This window comes from Notamacropus eugenii, chromosome 7 (genome assembly GCF_028372415.1).
Source record: "Notamacropus eugenii isolate mMacEug1 chromosome 7, mMacEug1.pri_v2, whole genome shotgun sequence".
Classification (NCBI taxonomy): domain Eukaryota; kingdom Metazoa; phylum Chordata; class Mammalia; order Diprotodontia; family Macropodidae; genus Notamacropus; species Notamacropus eugenii.
Genome location: NC_092878.1, coordinates 146,151,804 through 146,170,322, shown reverse-complemented (window position 1 = coordinate 146,170,322; position 18,519 = coordinate 146,151,804). Strand labels below are relative to the sequence as shown.

At 36.6% G+C, this 18,519-nt stretch overlaps 1 pseudogene; it reads left to right on the top strand.

The window, feature by feature from the left end:
- Window positions 1-262: 262 nt before the first annotated feature.
- LOC140514775 (WD repeat-containing protein 48 pseudogene) lies at window positions 263-1,045 on the top strand (annotated as a pseudogene).
- The last annotated feature ends 17,474 nt before the right edge of the window (window positions 1,046-18,519 follow it).

The window sequence follows — 18,519 nt, the reverse complement described above, 5'->3', positions numbered from 1 at the left end:
AACAGTACGTTAATGTCTCATTATTTTCCCACACTCCTTCCAACATTTGTCATTTACCTTTCTGTCATATTATCTAGTCTAATAGGTATGAGGTAATATCTCTGAATTGTTTCAGATTAATTTTTAAAATATTTTCCTTGTTCTTTTTTGGCTTGATTTATATGCCACTTAATAAAAGAAAGAATTTAGGAATTTCTATAGTAAAAATATCATTTTATTATGTTGGTACCATTTACCCATGAGTAATTAATATTTTTCCAACATGTTAACATTAAGGATACATAAGGATTATGTGAAAGCCTTAGCCTATTCCAAGGACAAGGAACTAGTAGCATCAGCTGGGCTGGACAGACAGATCTATCTCTGAAAGGTTAATACTCTCACAGAACTGACTCCTTCAAATAGAATCACTGCAACTTCCCTAAGTGGGTAAAAAGATTTTATTTATAGATTTCTAATGAATTGGCTGGGATTAATCATTTTATTTGAGTATATTTAGAAAGTTTTGAGGGTTTGGTATGCAATGGAACTTAAAAGGCATACAGATATGTGAGAGTTTTGCTATTGAACAAAGATGGAACACTGTGCCTTTCCAGAAGTTCTGATGGATTTATCTAACCTTTGTTCCTTGGCTAACAGATATGTATAGCTATGTTAAGAAAATATTACGTAGGCACATGGGTCTTACGGGTAATAAAGGCATTGTTCATAAATACTTTGGAGGACATCACTCATGTGCATAGTAGAGGAAGGAACCAGAAGATGTATTTTACAGATCTGAAAAACTCCAACATACCCATTTTGGTTCATGAAAGAAAAAAAGAAACCTTCTCAATGTGAAGTTATCCTTCTGGATTTTGGGTTGCAACCACAAAATTATCGGTGAATAAATAAACTTTGAAGGGAACTCACCCTTTTAGAACTTCTGGGGGTTTTGACAATGACTAATAGTTTTATACAAGCCTTTGTACACAGCATGATGAAGTTATTAAAAGGGGTACTTGTATTATTTAGTGTCACATACTTCAATGATAAAAAGTTCTAAGCAGATTTCAAAACTAGGATGTTGACAATTATGTTGGAAAAGAGTGATTTCTTTATTGCATCAGATCTAAAACTCATCTTGAGAGGGTTTTTACTGCAAGCTCTCCTTGAATATTGTCCCAAAACACAGGTTAAGCCAATGTATAAAGAAAATGAGATGAACCATGTAAATGGTATGCAGAACAATCATGCCCCAAAAGCCAGTGACTGCTTCCAGATCCTACCCTAGTGACATTTGCAAAACCATGACATATCTGACCCTCTTAAAGTTATTGTGTGAGGTTTTGGGGGGTGAGACTGAGTCTATGCTTCTCAATAAAACGGTATCCCAGTGAGTGATTGACATCACTGTGGGTAAAAATTTGGCTATATTCAATGAAATTTCCTTCTACAGTTTGTTGCTAACTTGGAGAGAAAGTTGAGCCAACACATAGTTGGCAACAGTGGAGCAGAAAGGAATGCACAGTTTTCAGAGATTTGGTGTACAGCACTGCATTTGCGCATCAAAGTCAGAACACTCACAAACACCAAGACTAGTTTGATGAAAATGGTGGGGAAATTCAGAAGATGCTAAATGAAAAACAAGAACTCCACAGGATATATCAGCAGGATAGTTCAACCACCTCTAGGAAGACAGCATTTAATTCCACTAAAAGCAAAGTACAAGCAAAGCTTAGAGAGATGCAGGACTCCTGGCTCAGTAAGAAGGCAGATGAAATTCAGTTTTATATTGATAGTAACAATCCAAAGCACTTTTATGATTCCCTGAGAGCTACTTATGGACAAAAAAATCCTATGGTGCATCACAACTACTCAGTGTTGATGGAACCACATTGATTAGTGATAAGGACATGATCCTAGAGAGAGGGACTGAACACTTCCATAGTCTTCTCAACAGACCATCGTCAATCAATGCTGAGGCCATTGACTGTTTACCTCAGGTTGAAATCAATCCCTCTTTAGCTGAACTTCCAACTGAAGAAGAGGTTTTGAGGGCTGTTAGGCTCCTTTCATGTGACAAAGAACCTGGTGCTGATTCTATTCCAGCTGAGATTTACAAGGTAGGGGGACCATTGCTCATACAAAAGCTGACTGAAATTTTCCAGGTTATATGGCAAGAGGAGGTTATCCCCCAGGAGTTAAAGGAAGCTTCCATTGTCCATCTCTATAAGGTTAAAGGGAATAGATTGTCCTGTGACAATCACAGGGAGATCTCTTTCTTAGTCATTCCTGGCAAAGTTCTTGTTAGAGTCCTCCTTAATAGGCTGATCCTTCACCTGGAAGATGGTTATATGCCTGAGAGCAGTGTGACTTCAGAAAGGGGCAAGGAACAATTGATATGGTGTTTGCTGCCCTGCAACTCCAGGAGAAATGCCAGGAGCAGAACAGAGATCTGTACACAACGTTTGTAGATCTTATCAAGACGTTTGACGCTATTAGTCATGAGGGCTTATGGAAAATTACGTCAAAATTTGGCTACCCAGGGAAGGTCAGGAGTATTGTACGTTAATTTCATGATGGCATGTTTGCCCGGGTTTTGGATAGTGGACAGTGTTCTCCTGCCTTCCCAGTCACCAATGAAGTAAAACAGGGCTGTGTACTTGCTCCTATGCTTTTTAGCATGATGATTTCAGCCATGTTGTCAGATGCTTTCAATGAGGATGAACACGGCATCAAGGTGATTACCATACTGATGGTAAGTTCTTCAATTTGAAAAGGCTACAAGCTAAGACCAAAGTGGAGGGAGTGTTGGTGCATGATTTTCTGTTTCCAGATGATTGTGCACTCAAAGTAGCCTCTGAAGCTGAGATGCAACAAAGTATGGATCAGTTCTCTGCTGCCTGTGTTAATTTTGGCCTAATAATTAACACCAAGAAAACACAGGGGCTCCATCAGCCACCACCACACCATACATACATGGAACCATTGATTACAATAAATAAAGAAGTTTTGAATGCTGTGGATAAGTTCACTTATCTTGGTAGCTACTTTCCAGGGATGTACACATTGACAATGAGGTTGATTCATGCGTTGCCAGAGCTAGTTCAGTGTTTGGGAGGCTACAAAGAAAAGTTTGGGAGAGAAGAGATATCTATCAATCTGAAGGTCTACAGAGCTGTTGTGCTGACCTCATCGTTGTATGCCTGTGAAACATGGACAGTCTACCAGTGCCATGCCGGGAAGCTGAATCTCTTCCATTTGAACTCTTAGGAAGATTCTGAGAATCACTTGGCAGTTCAAGGTTCCAGACACCGTAGTCTTTGCTTGAGTTGAACTGCCAAGCATTCAAACTATGCTTCAGAGAGCGCAACTCTGGTGGGCTGGCAACGTTGTTTGACTGCAAAATGCACACTTGCCAAAAAGACTATTTTATGGAGAACTCACATGGGGCAGGCAATCACATACATGGTAGTCAGAAGAAGCGATACAAGGATATTCTCAAAGTCTCTCTCAAGAACTTTGGATTTGACTGTGCAATATGCGAGACACTGGCACAGGACCACTCTGCATGGAGTGGGCACATCAGAAAGGGTTCTGTGCTCTATGAGCAAAGTAGAATTGAGATAGCACAAAGTAAGTGTAGGATGACCAAATTTGGAGTGTCCATCCCTAAAATTCATATGGGCTATCTGTGCCCAACCTGTAGCTGAGCATTCTGAGCTTGTATTGTTCTGATCAGCCACAGTCAGGCACACTGAATCTTCACTTTAACATGTTGATGTCATTTTGGTCCCCGTTGAAAATGATGGACAACAACTAAGGATAAAATTTTGTCCATATTCAATGAAATTTCCTCCTACCTCCAATCTCACTCATCTTCAAGGCAAAAACTTTGAACAAAGAAACTATCTGCTGGTGACAATTCTGTAGGTCAGGAAAATGATAAAACATATTTCCAAGAAAATAGAAATCTTCCACAATACCTCTGAAATCACTAACTCTTCTAAATAATGAAAAACAGCCTGCAGTCATATTGGGATTTGGGGCTTTCTGATGAGGGGTGGCAGTTGACACAACCTTCTCTCTCATGGTTCTAAGAATAACTCTGGTGGGTGTCTATTCCCCGATTGTTGTACACTGGAGATCACAAGCTTTCAGGAATGTACTTCCTATTTGACAAATAAACCAGCTGGCTCTGTTAACTCTTCACTTAAATTACTGGATTCTTTTCCATTCTTTCATTTATTAATCTAATTTCATCCCTTTCTTTCTCTTATCAGCTAAGTGGATATTTCAAAATTCCTCCCTCTCTCCTCTGTAACTCCTTTCTTTGTTTATTTTTTCTACACCTTTTCTTAAGAATGCCTTTGCTTTGTGCTCTTCATTAATTATTTTTCTACCTATTTGGGGCTTTTATTCTCTCATTTATGGTTACTTAATCTGTTTTCCTCATAACATTAATTCTTCTCAAATTCCAGAGTTAATTCTCTCTTCTAAGTAATTTCTATGTTGTTGGCTTTGTAGATATTCACTTATTGTATCCTCTCAGAGCAGGTAGACTGAGTCCTTCAAAGATGACTTAGGTAGTGCTGTTCTGAAATTGTAAACTTTCAGAGTCCCTGGGGTATTAAACCAACCACAGCCTTGTCAGTAGGAGGTTTTCTGCTCTCATCCCCAAGTGAAAAACAAAAATAAAATTGAAGAACAAGAAAGAAAAGAGAAAAAAATTAAATTTTGGACAAGACCAATTTTGGATGCATCTATGGACAACAGAAGGAAGAGCAGTGGTAACCTCACTTTTCAATACAACCAGAAATCCACATGAAGTCATGAGAATGAACATTACTGGGTATTTAATTCCTGGTCCAAAGAGTAGTCTAGTGAAGTCCATTGAACCCCAATTATAGCAAGACTTCTAAAGATTGATTCAATATGGACTGAGGTCATACCCTTTAAATGAAGTAACTAATGAAACTGTAATATAGACACAAAATCTATAGGACTTAGACTAAAGTCTGTCCCTGAGGGAAGAGCCAGTGTATACAGTCAAAGAAGGCAGGTCTTGACTGATTCGAGTTCCATAAGGAATACAAAGAACTAAATAAGCCAGGGAAGCCTTCATTTCTTCCTTTTTGTTTCAAAAGAATCCATCACTGTTTCCTCATGCTTTTTGTGAGACACTTTGAGGCATTTTATGTTTGTGAGTTCCAAATGTAATTCAAATCTGTATAATGTGTCATCTTTTTTCCCTCTAATATAAATTCCATTAATACAGCATCCATGATGACTTTTAAGGTTAGTCATAAAAACCCAAATCATTTTTGCCATTTGAAGACACATTTTTGCATGTTTTTTTTTTTAATAGGGACATGTCTATACTTTAAGGCAGTCCATAGTTATAAAATGAAAGGCAAATGTTAGACTTGATTTTTTAAAATTAATACTGTATTTTAAATGTGTTCTTACAGAAAGAGTTATTGAAAGAGTTATTGAAATTCTGACATGCTGAGTAAGAATACTTCAGAAACATAGAAACATAGGGGAAATCCAGTAATGTTGTGCGTAATGATGGAGTCAGCCTGCTTCGCAGCACAAGTAGATTAATACTGAGCCTTCTCATTTCTTCCTGTACTCTGTCCAATTTTATTTAAGGAGCATGCCAGCTGAAATCCAGGTTACAGCTCCATATAGAAAGTGGAACACTATTAAAACTTAAAAGCATTTAGAAATTGTGGTTTCATTTAAATATCACTTATAAATGATGTCAGAGCAAAGAAACCTCATGGCAAATTAATGTGATATTCAAAATCTAAATATAGCTGTTTATTACCCGAAGTTTCGTACGCATTTTTTCATTATATGTATATGTATGTGTGAATATACATATATATGCACATATGTCTGTTTTTCTCTGTATTTTCTAATGAACTAAAGTTTTCATTTGGTCAGTTATTGGGGTATTAGAGTCTAATTTATTAGGGTAAACATTTTTACTTTTGACAGAGAAAAAAAATCTGAAATTTTTGTATAGTTCCCAAAGGCTATTTGTATGCATCTAATAACTTGGGGTGATGGGATTTTTTTATTCTTACTCGAAGCACAGCTACCTTTGAGGAGGAGGTTTGTTCTATGCAGATTTCTTCCTGAATTTCTCTAGCTTCTCCTGAAATGTATAGAAAGTTTAAGATGATGATGGGGAAGGGTTATTTTCTAAATCATTGTTTATTGTTTTATTATTATTATTATCTAAATTATCAGAAATTACTTATAGCTATATTATCTAAATCATGGAGTATCTAGGGATAGCAGGGAGGTCTGAAACCAAATATACTGTGGCCCCAATGTTCTGATTCACACTCCTACAAAGAACAGGTCTCTTTCCTTCAGAAAATACCCAATTCATACCTACTGTACTTGGAAAACTAAGTAAATATTGACAAAATTTAATTCGCTTATGCCCTTAAAGAACAATTGGTTATACTCTGATATAGTTGCATGCTTTCATTGCACATGTGACACTGAGTACTGGGATCATCACTACCTGAAAGCCAGGTGTGTTGTATCTCACTCCTACCCCAGGGTTCTCTGGTACCCTTAAGGGAACCTATGGTGTCTAGGTTCTCTGCCAGTGTCTATAGCCACCACTGATGATGTTTCCTTAGATGGTAAGGGTTGTCACCTGAACCCTTGTTTCATTTACCCATGAGCTATTAGATTAGATTTTTTGGGAAAATATGTACTTCAAAAGATATAATCACAAAAATGTGAACTTACTTTCCCCAATATATGGAATGCACAATTTCCTCCACCCACCCAACCCATCCCCATGAAATCTATCTTTATAAAGAAAGGGGAATTAGATTCATAGCTCAAATAATTTCTATAGAGCACAGTGCTAAATTCCAAACCATGCCTGTCACACACATCCCACCCCTACCTTGAATTCCACATACCCTGGCTTCACTGGGCTTCTCTACCAGTTGGAGTACTAGTTCCAAAGTCTTTATGGCTTGATTTCCCAGGTCCAATGGAGATCACCACTGGGAACTGAAAATGAAGAGGATAAATGAGAACTGATACCCTATACTCATTTCTTAGAGTCAGAGTAAAAAGGAAGCAAAGTTATCTTCTCCAAGTTCAGGTCATGGCACTTTCATTGTGGGTGAACAGTGATCTTCACTCTCTGGACACAGCAGGAAAGAATAAGACTTTCAGTTGGCCGCTTTTAAAAGTTCACCTTGTTCTGCTTATGCACTGCATCAAAGGAGGTTACTTTTACTTACCAAAGGAGACATGGTAGGAAAATGCAAGATGCAGGTTGCTTCCATGTTAGGCAATTTGGGCCTGCACAGGGCGCACATTTTTACATGCATTTTTAGGAATATTTGTGAATTAAATGGCAAAATAAATACAGTGCAACTTATCAATTGATTGACTGTCCTAAATTTTATTATCAAAAGGAGCCATTATCCTGAGAAAAATAGGTTGTTTCAGACAATCTCATTATCAGCCCCCATGTTGTAAGCTCACTGATTCCTCCTTTCCTCATGGGCTTAAACACCACAGTAGTTATCTTCCTTCCTTCCTTCCTTTCCCTTGTAACCATTCAAACATGCAATTTCAGGAAAGTTTAGCAGAATCTGCAATGCCCCAAAGAGAAAATAATAAGCACTTCACAGTTATACAGAAGAAACTTTTTTTAAAAAAAGCAAAGAAATTATAGGTAAAGTAAATGCATTCCAAAGATGACTTCAGAAGGAGATTTTTGAAAAATCCTGGTTAGATTAGAAACTACAAAATGTGCTAAGACATATGTGGAATTTTTAAAAAATCTTTTTGTCCAAGATAATTGAAGGCAGAACAAGTAAAAAAAAACAACTCTGATTTTAGGATATAAATATGAATATAAAACTCACTGACAGACGTTCAGCCTTTGAATCAGATCATAACTGTTACCAATTAAAGACACAACATAGGTATCTATTTCCAAAGAAAATGTAAGCACTTGAGAAACTTGATGGCTGTCAGAACTATTAGGAAATGGGAAAATCAAAATATAGCAATTTAAGTAACTGATAGAGATACAGATGTACAAAAAGGTAATTTGCACTGCCGATTTTTAAAAAATTATTCATTGGTGTGTGTGGTTGAGACAACCACTTTCTCTCTTGACAAGCTCTAAGGTTCTAAAATTGAGGAAAAGACCAAATTTGTTGTTTACATTGTCCTATATGGTCACTGAATCCTGTGGTTTTGCTCAATTGTTTCTCTTTGTCACAAGAGTGGCTTCTTTTGGGGGGAAGAGAAGGGCTTGATACATTCCAAAATGATTGTGATATATTCATAAAAACCATTAATAAGGAATATTCAGGAAGGAAGGAAGGAGGGAGGGGGGAGGGAAGGAATTGTAATAGAAAGAAAGGAAAGGAGAAGGGAAATCTTCAGTAATATTAATTTCTGGTTCTGATTATGATTTCTGATCACTTAAGTTTTCTGAGCCTTAATATATTCATCTGCAAGATAAAGTTTATAATAGCTTCTAACTACCTGATTTCCAGCTCCATTAGTCAAAAAGATTCAGTGTGTTCATAGTTTATTTGTTTTGTTTTTCCTAGTCATGCATTGTATTTGTTTGAGCATGTTGGGTACTCCAGCATTTTTCTAGAAGGGGACCAGCGAAGGACAGCTTTAATACCTGAGTGATCAAATCTGTAAAGAATCTAGAAATTATGGGACAGGAAGTGTTTCGCAAATGAAAGGAATTTTTAGGAAGAAGATGCAAAATTTGTCTTTAAAAGCCAAATAACTTCAAAAGATAGATAAGTCTAAGCATCCTTTATATACAGGTAAGTACATCAATAAAAATTATGCTACTTTGAGCGACAATTTGTTCACTTTGTAAAATACAGACAATATGCCTTGAATATGTGTCTTAAAGGACTAATACAGAGATCAAACTTTCACATAAAGTGCTATATATCAGCTCATTATTATCCCATACTTGGCTGCATGATTCTTTTCAATGTGATATCTCTGTAGTTCAAAATAAATAACTGAACATACTGAGTTTAGTAATCATTAGTGGTCATTTCTTAAGTTGCAGGACAGAAGTAAAGGAATATCTAACAAGAATAAACCATGATTCTTGAAGAACTTCAAGAGACTGCTGAATTCTTTAGCAAAGAGCAGAAAATTCCTGTAGACTACATGAAAGGCAATTATGAAAAGGTGTTGTTTTAAATCCCTGTTAGTTGGTTATCTTCAATCTTCTTTCCTATCAGTCTTGGTTCTTACTTAGATCTTAAGCTTATCTATATCTATATCAATCCAACCAACTATTTGGAATTCATTTTCCTAAATCATGATGAGGAGAAAATTCTTCCTCTGTTATATTTGTTGAAATGAAGATATGTTTGCTTATCTGTGTCAATCCTCAGAGGATTTCTCTATGTGGCTTTATAATCCAAATCCAGTTTGTGGTCCATGCATTAAAGAAAAAGGTATCATCAAGACCTTATCTAATATATTCTTTAAGGTAGATCAAAGGCCCATTGATCTATGAGTCCATAATAAATATCAAAATATATCATCGGATTATTTATGTGGATTTAAACATTCTTGATGAAAATGATAAAAATAAACAAAGAATTCATAAGTGATTCCATAGAATTTTAGACTTGAAAAAGATCACAAAGATCAACATTTCTCATATTACAATAGAGAAAATCGATACTCAAAGAGTCTGTGATGCCCAAAGTCAAGGAGCTAGTTAATGGCAGATTTAAGACAAGTATCAAAGTCTCCTGATTGCCATTCCAAGCTTTGCTCTGAATAAACATATCTGAAGCACAACAAAGCTGAGTTAATACCAATGAGAGGTTTTTGAAAAATCAATGGGTGTTTATTTAATGGACTGTTTTGTTTTTATTTTGAGTTTCCTCTCTCGACATATGACCTTTTAAAAAAAGATAAACTCTTATAGTAGCAAGTGAGCACTCCATCCCCAGGATGAAAGATGGAAAGAAATAATAACCCAAGGGAGAAAAAGTGGTAAAAAAACAACTGCTTATTACGGTATTTGGAGAAAATTATGTAAATATTTATGCAAAGACAGCTTTGCAGAACACATCAAGCTGCATCCGAACTGTTCTTGCCAGTACGGCACATTCAGCAACACAGTTGGATCAACAGCCTGAAAAGCAGATGTGCCAATTTCCTGGATTTGATTATGATGATTCCTAATTACGCCAAAGCTGTGGCAATGTCCTTTCCTAGGATGACTCTTAATTTTGTTTTGCTAAGCCACACACACAACTTGTTTCAGATGGTCAATTCATTGTTGTATTAAGTGAATGAAATACACATTTGGTTTGCCTGAGAGTTTCTGAAGATGTCTACTGACATGGATGTTATGTTTGAAATTTGATTTTTTTCAAGCATAAAAGGCAAAGAAAAATAATGATGTCAGAATACAGCTATTTTTTTATAGAAGTTATCCTCAGATGTTTATACTGCTGTGATCTCAGATGTGGAAGGAATCATAGAAATCACTAATACCAGGCTCCTTATTGTCCAGAAAAAACATAATAATAGATCCATAAAGGTAGCAGCACAATGGATAGAATGTTGAGCCTGGAGTCAGGGAGACCTAAGTTCAAATTCAACCTTGGATACTTACTAGCTGTGTGACTCTGGGCAAGTCACTTAACCTCTACTTGCCTCAGTTTCCTTATCTGTAAAATGGGGATAATGATAACATTTATCCCCCAGAGTTGCTATGTGGATCAAATGAGATAATATATGTGAAGCGCTTAGCACTGTGCCTAGCACATACTAGGCACTATACAAATGTTAGCTATTATCAATGAAGTCATTTACTCAGGGTTATACAACTAGTTAAGGATAAGATCTAACCTAAATAAAACCTAGGATTAGGTTTCCTTTTTTAAATATTTTTTTGGTTAGGGTAAAACCAATATATTTGAAAGTATAAATATTTGCCAAACATATATTTTGATATACAGAGAACAAAAATTAAATATGAACTGTAAATTTCTGTTACAGTCTTTTTCAAGCATATGGTAAATTTAACATTAAATAGTTATTTCTTTATGTTCTCTTCTGACCTTCTTTTAGTTGTTTTCTGTGTTTTTTAAGTATTTTATTCATATTTATTTCTTTTGGCAACTTTTCCTCTTCCCACTAATTCCCTACTCACTTTCCCCCTCCCCCAGGTAGGAACCCCCTCTTGTAAATAGTAAGTATGGTGAAGTGATGACAAAGAAATATTTGTCCTACCTAAAAATTAATTTCTCATTCTAAACTTCTTCTCCATTACTCTCCACCAAGAGGTGCTAGAAATGCTTTATCAGTGTGCAGGCTTTCAGAAGACATGAGTTCAAATTCTGTCTCTATTTTTTATAGAGAGGCAGTATGAAGGGAATGCTGGACTTGGAATCTGAAACATCTGTGTTCAAATTCTGCTTCAAACACTTACCATCCATATAACTCTGGAAAAATCATGAAACATTTTGTGACTCAGTTTCCTCATCCATAAAATGAAGAGAGTTGGGTTCAATGGCCTCTCAGATCTCTTCTAGTCTTAAATCTACGATCCTATGAAGTCTTTATTGGTCACTATATAGATCAGAGTTCCAAAGTCTTTTGAAATTGTGTTATATTGTATTGTGATTATATATATACACATATGTATATTGTAGAAACATAATACATACATTATAATGTAGCATTCATTTAGTTCTTTAAGGTTTGCAAAGGACTTTGAAAATATCCTATTTTATCTTCATAACAATCCTAGGAAGTAAGTGTTATTATTATTCACATTTTGATGAAGAATTGGACTTTGAAGGAAGGGAGAGGCTTCAAGGGATTGAAATCATGATGTGGCAGGGGGAGAATTCATGGAGAACAGCATGAGAAAAATTACAAAGATGGGAAAGGACAAGATAAGAGCAGGAATTAGAGAATAATAATATCCTAATAATAGCTAGCATGTTTATAGCTCTTTAAGGCTCAGAAAGTGCTTAAAGGTAATATCTAATTTGAAGTTCACACCAAACTGAGAGGGAGGAAGAATTATGATACTGTGAAGGCCGAAGAAATAAGGCTTGTCAACTAGCTGTCTGTGGGATGAAAGGCTGAAGGCAGAATCAAACATCATAGACTTACATGTCAATGGGAGTCCACCTAACCCCTTCTGTCCCACACAAGTTGGATTTTCCTTAAAGAATCCAAGAGACTTAATTGGCCAAGGGCCTGACTGGTTGACAGCAGCTCCAGGTCACCTAAGTACAGAAAGACAATGAAGAACTCTAGCCTCTCTCTAATGATGACCAGGATGGGCAATTCAGAGGTAGAGAACTTCATTCATCTAGTGTCCTTGCTACATATACTTGGTGAACAGTCTTACCTTAACATGGTTAAGTAAATCTCTTTTTTAAATTGGGGAATGACTACCTCATATCATTCCAATATTAGACTTAAACTATGAGGAGACCAGACTAAGTAAGGCTCAGCCTATAACAGAATAGTTAAAAAAAATTTAGGGGTTTATTGCAATAACCTTATTCTTCACATTTGAAAGCTAAGTTCCAGAAAGTTTGAGTCATTTTCCAAAGGTCACACTGGTAGCAAGGAGTATACGGGCTCAGGTCCTCCAAAGCTACACTTTTTTTCCCCTAACATATAATGTTCCAAGAGTAGGTCCCTTGTTATAGAAGAGAGTAAAATCAGTTCTCACATAACTATCACTTTGGAATGAGATATGATAAATTAAATGGCATAAAGGTGTATACATAAAGGAAAATTTCCTGATTGAAAGGAATGACTACCTAATGTCTTCAGGGAATGGGAAAGTAGACCGATTTGACTAGATGAAAGATTCATTGTGGGGAATAATGAGAAATAGGTCTGGAAAAGAACATTGGAACTAGTTTATGGAGGGCCTTGAATGTCACCTATCCTAGAGATGATAGGGAGCCATGGAAGGATTTAGAGCAAGGAAGTAACATTAAGAAATTCATGTTTTAGGAAAATCAGTATCATAAGAATATGGTAACAAGATCAGAGGGTGAAGGGACAGGAAGCAGGAAGGCCTGCTTCGAAACTATTGCAGAAGCTTTTCACCTAGAAGGGTCTCAAAAAAAGATGGTGCTTATAGGAATAGAAAGCAAGGTACTGGTGTGAAGACAGAGAAGACAAACTCTGAAGACTGATTAGACGTGGAGTGGAGGGGAAGTTATTTGGTTTCATCTAAATTGATCTTCCTATTTAAGAAATCCCTAAATCATAAACAGACCAAATGACTTATAAAGAGAACCAGATTCAAGAGACTTGAAAAGAAAGCAATCGATAATCACAATACCTTTCAGTCTCCAATGAATTCCATGTCCTACAGGGTCCTAAAGTAGGAATGTTCTCTATATTTGTGGTATTACCTCATGGTTTGTACTCCCTTGAAAGGTTAATGAAGAGGGGAGGCTAATGAGGTAGCACCATGAAATCTGGTGAATCATATTTTCCATAAAGATAAGGGCAAATCCTCCAGACATATAGAATTATCCCACGGTTTGTTCTCCATTTGAAAGGGAAAGGAACTCTATCTTTAGGCAAATAGTATCCTGATATGAAAATAAGTTTCATTTTTACTTCATAGAGAAATAACAAGAATCTCATCTTGTAATTCTTTTCAGTTGACTTAAAGATTACCAGAAGGAAAATAAACTTAGGGTTGCCAAACAGGTTACTGTACTTCCCTCTAGACACATACTGGCTGAATAACTTGATCAATGGTGGAGTTCAAAGTCCAAGTCTCTTACTGTTCCATGGGACACATGGTTTCTGATTTTATGATTACCATGTGGTTAAGAAGGTATGAATGATTCCCATATGCTTGTAAATTAATTGATCCTGAGTGATCCAAAAGTCCCTACTGAATATATGTTGAAAGGTAAAAGAGCAAAGGGCCTAGCAGACCCAAAACACACTGAAAGTCCACTTTTATAACCTGGTACAAAACGGGAATTCCTCCCACTGGTCCATCCCACTAGAGTTTGAGTCAAATAATTTGTCAAATATCAGTGAAAAATATCCTCCAGAAGCACTAAAGTATGACCTTAATAGGAAGATACAAAGCTCCAAACAAAGGCTTACTATCTTGCAATTCATTCAGTAGATCAGAGAACTCCCTTGATTGACCCCCTAAGCATGACACAAATGAAATGAAAAAAAAACAACAACAACAATAATCTCAGCTCTCAAATAGCTTATATTCTAAGCTGGAGAAATGCAATAACCCACTGAATGATTCAGGACAGGCTTCCTCTAATGCACAGAATTTAATCTAAACCTTGAACAAAGTCAGGGATTCCAAGAACAGCTCTGAGGAAAGAATGCATTCCAGAGTTGTGGGACAAGATCATTAGGTGCCTCATAGGGTCTTTTCAATCCAAAAGCAAAAAAAAGTCACAGGCAAAGAAAACTCTCTTCCTATCTCAGATAGAAACTTGGTCTATACTTCACTTTCTAGACCACATGTAGCTGCCTCCAAAGGAATTTGGAAGTTGAGATCAAATAGATACCACCTTTCTTTCAGATAAAAACACAAAGCCCTCCAACTGGGGTCTGGACAAAAAGTGTACTTTTCTACACAGGGTGCAACTATATTCTTAAGAGTCTGGTACCATTGGTGATCCTTATAGATGACCAGATAAACTTCCTGTGGCACCTTACTCCAAAGGGCAATTAGAATTCCTTCCCATAGATCCCCACCACTATAAGGGTAGAACAAATGGAATCACTATTTCACTCTACAGAACAAGATAAATAAGCTTAGTTAGAGAAATATCAATGAAGGTCAAAATTGGTAGATTTTCGTGCAGAAATTCGTATCCTAAGAATTGACAGGACATTTTATTCTCATGAAAAATAAGGCAAACAGTTTAGGTCTGTTTAAATGCAAAATGATCAAATGATCATTTATACCTGGTAACATAAATTTCATCTTTCTCACATTAAAACTTAATATCAAAACTTGGGGTTGTAGTAATGCACAATTTGATTACCAGTCAAATCAGCAAAATGTTTGAAAATTACATCAATGGAACTGACTAGTAAGGGAATACATACTGGAAAAGAAGTGACTGTATAATTGTGACCTAAGCTTTTTTTTTTTTTTTTGCCAATTTCTATAGATCTTGAAGAACAGGATATCTAAAAGTAACAGTTCTGGGCAGAGAATCTCTCTAGGTTTCCTCACAAACATGATGGGTCAAATTTTATCCCAGATAATGACCTACATGTAACAGTGATTACTCTGACTCCTACTACCAGAAGGCTACTTCTGCCACTTTTCAGCCTTCTGGCAAAATGTGGGATTTTTTCATTCCCTAAGGGGATTTGTGGTCATCTAGTTCCTTTGCCCTTAGCTCAGGTCCTCAATGGCTACATTCTACCAATTTTAGGAGTTCTGTGTACCCCAAGTCCATGTAACCATTTCAAAGGTATTTACTTCAAATATTTACAAACTTTAATTATATTATATAGTATGATGTAATGTTATATTAAATATTATTGTATTATATTTATTATGCCATTTCCAGTGGTATAACAAGAGCAAATATATTTTCCCAACACATGGAGGTACTATTCTCCCCATCCACCACCTTAGCGTGAAAAAAGGCGAAAAGAATTAGATTCACAGTTTAACTCAGTTTGTATATAGCACAGTCCCACCAAGCCAAGGAGCTTTTGTCCCAGAATCCTGGCTACTCAAGGCTACCCTGCTTTACTGGTAGCAACATCTGACCTGCAATCATGCCTTCAATTGAAGGCTGAGTTCAGGTACCTCATTGCTTGTGACTAGAACTGAAAAGGAAAAATGAAACAGATCAAAATCCCAACCCCATTTGGTATGACCATAGGATCTAAGTGGGGAAGAAGGAGATGACCCCTTCCCCAGCCCAGTTTAGTTCATAGAATCCATGCTATGGGTGAATTCAACTGTTTTTCCCTAGGATGTTGACAGAAATGAATGAGCAAGACTATGCCAGTCTGGTAGTTTTAAAGGTGCAACTTGTTTATGCTACACAGTCAATGAAAAGAAGCTACAGAACAAAATAATCTTAACATAAAAGAACGAATTATGATTATGAATGGAAGAATTTCCATCTTCCTCTAGGGATATCAGAGGTGGGAGCTCTTCCTGGTATCCCACCTACCTTCAAATCACTTTTCATGGACAAGACTCTAACTATTGTATGAACTGAAGCAAGGCAAAGAAAGTAGGGCAAGGAAAACAATATATTCAATGATTCAATAAGATAGAGGAAAACAACAATAAAAGGCCAAATTTAACATGTTAAAAGCCCCCCAAACCCAAATTTAATGCAGTCACCACTTGCTCAAGGGACAGATGTCGAAATACTTATTTTTTATATTTTTATAAAAGAAACTGATACAGCATTTATGATTTAGAATCTTGGAATCAGAGCTGGAAGGAACCTGTGAACTCTCTGGATGAGTTGAAATCCCCTCCATGACAGAAGGAACAAGTGGTCATTTACTATCCACTTGATAATTCATGATGGTAGGGGACTCACTATCTACCAAATCAGCTGATTTTACCCTCAACCACTGTAGTTTTAGGGCAATTTTTCCTTGCATTTATCAAGAATCCTCTTGTTTATAACTTCCATATGCTGATCTCAGTTCTAGTCTTAGGAAACAAGTAAAACAAGTCTAGCCCCTTGATCATATGGGAGACTTTAAATGTTAGAAGAATTCCATGATGTCTCCTCACGATGCCTTCTTTAAGCTAACATTGTGAAGTCTATGTTGCTTTCATCAGTGATGACTCTTCTCTATTAGGATCATTGAATTTTAAAACTAAAAGAAACCCTAGAGATACTCCAGTTCAAACTCCTTATGCTATAGATAAGGAAATCAACTTGATTCTGCGGATTTTCACTTCTCAAAAAGGTGCATACATTTTTTTTTAATCCACTAAGAGTTTTCCACATTAAGAGTCTATGGATTGAATCTCAATGAGTCATTCCCCACTCCCATGCTTGCTCATTCTCCAAAACCTGCTAGCTATCAGTGAGTCAAGATCTATATCCTGCTATATTCCTCTTTTGCCCTTTTCCAATTCCATTTGAAGAGCCACTATAGGAAGAGAAAACTCATCTGGGGCCAAAATATTGGGCTAGTATTTTGAGAGCTGGTAAACTGAATCTTAGGGGAAAAGATTGAGACAGCATTTTCTCCTAATGTTTAATTGAAACAGCCAAAACAATTATGAATTCTATTCTCCATATCAGCATTTTTGTCAGGATAAATCTGTCTCTTTATATAGGCAGTGCATATTTTAAAAATGACTAGTGAGCTGTATAATATTATGATAAGATCTTTTAAAATATAAAAATGTGGAGAAAAAGGGTATAGGGAAAAAACTAGACAGAAAAGTAATGTGGAAAATTATGAAGAATAAAATATGGAAGGAAGGAAAGAATGAATGAATGAAGGAGGAAGAGAGGAAAGGAAGGAATGAAAAAAGAGTAAAGGAGGGAAAGAGGAAGGGTAGAAGGAAGAAAGAAGGAAGGAAAGAAAGGAGAGAGGGAGGGTGAGAGGAAGGAAGAAAGAGAAGAAAGAAAAAGAAAAGAAAAAGAGAGGGAGGAAGGAGATAAGGAAGAAAGGAAGGAAAAAAGGAAAGAAAGGCGGGAAGGAAGAGGGAGAGAAGAAACTACTGTTACGTGATGAGAGTAAATGGTTAAAAGGAAAAGGATACAATTGGATAAAGAAGGTGTGGGGGAAAACATCACAAATCAGGCAATGCAGCTCCCCAGCTCTAGGGTCCTATGAGCAGCACAAGGGGTGTTACAAAATGCATACCCAAATTAAGAGCCCACATTTCTGGGTCTCTGCCTTTATTTCTGAATATTGATGCTGGGCAGATTCACAGGGATGACGTGAGAGTGGGACCTTAAGGGCTGTTAATGTATAGGTGGTCTGCACTGAAACCCTCATTCCCCTTATGGACCAAAAGGGCCTTACGATTGGAAAGACTGCTAAATTGTATACATAGATTATGTGAAACTTGCTAAGCTGATAGCTTCCTAACCTTGCATTCCTAACCTTAAATGTAGCTGACCAAACCACTTGTTGGGTACATAGGTGGGTCCATCGGTGATCAAATATCGAGTCACTTCTATTAGCTAAAATCTCCTTAGCTTGGTAAGAATGCAATCAATCCTTACAGAAGGTGAAGGCAAGAACAGAAGAAAGTCAGAATGATGAACAGAGAAGGAGGGAGGGTTAAAAAAGGAAAAAGAAAAGACAAAATAAAATAAGAGAAGACCAAGAGTTTGGTTACTAGTCGGAAACCAGCTTTGTCTATCTATAGGGATGAAACTAACCTTGATTTCTTGTTATTTGCTTGGACTTACAAGTTTCCACAATTCCAGTTCATTTCTATAAATCTAATAAAGACATAAACTCTTACGAGAGTTGACCAGG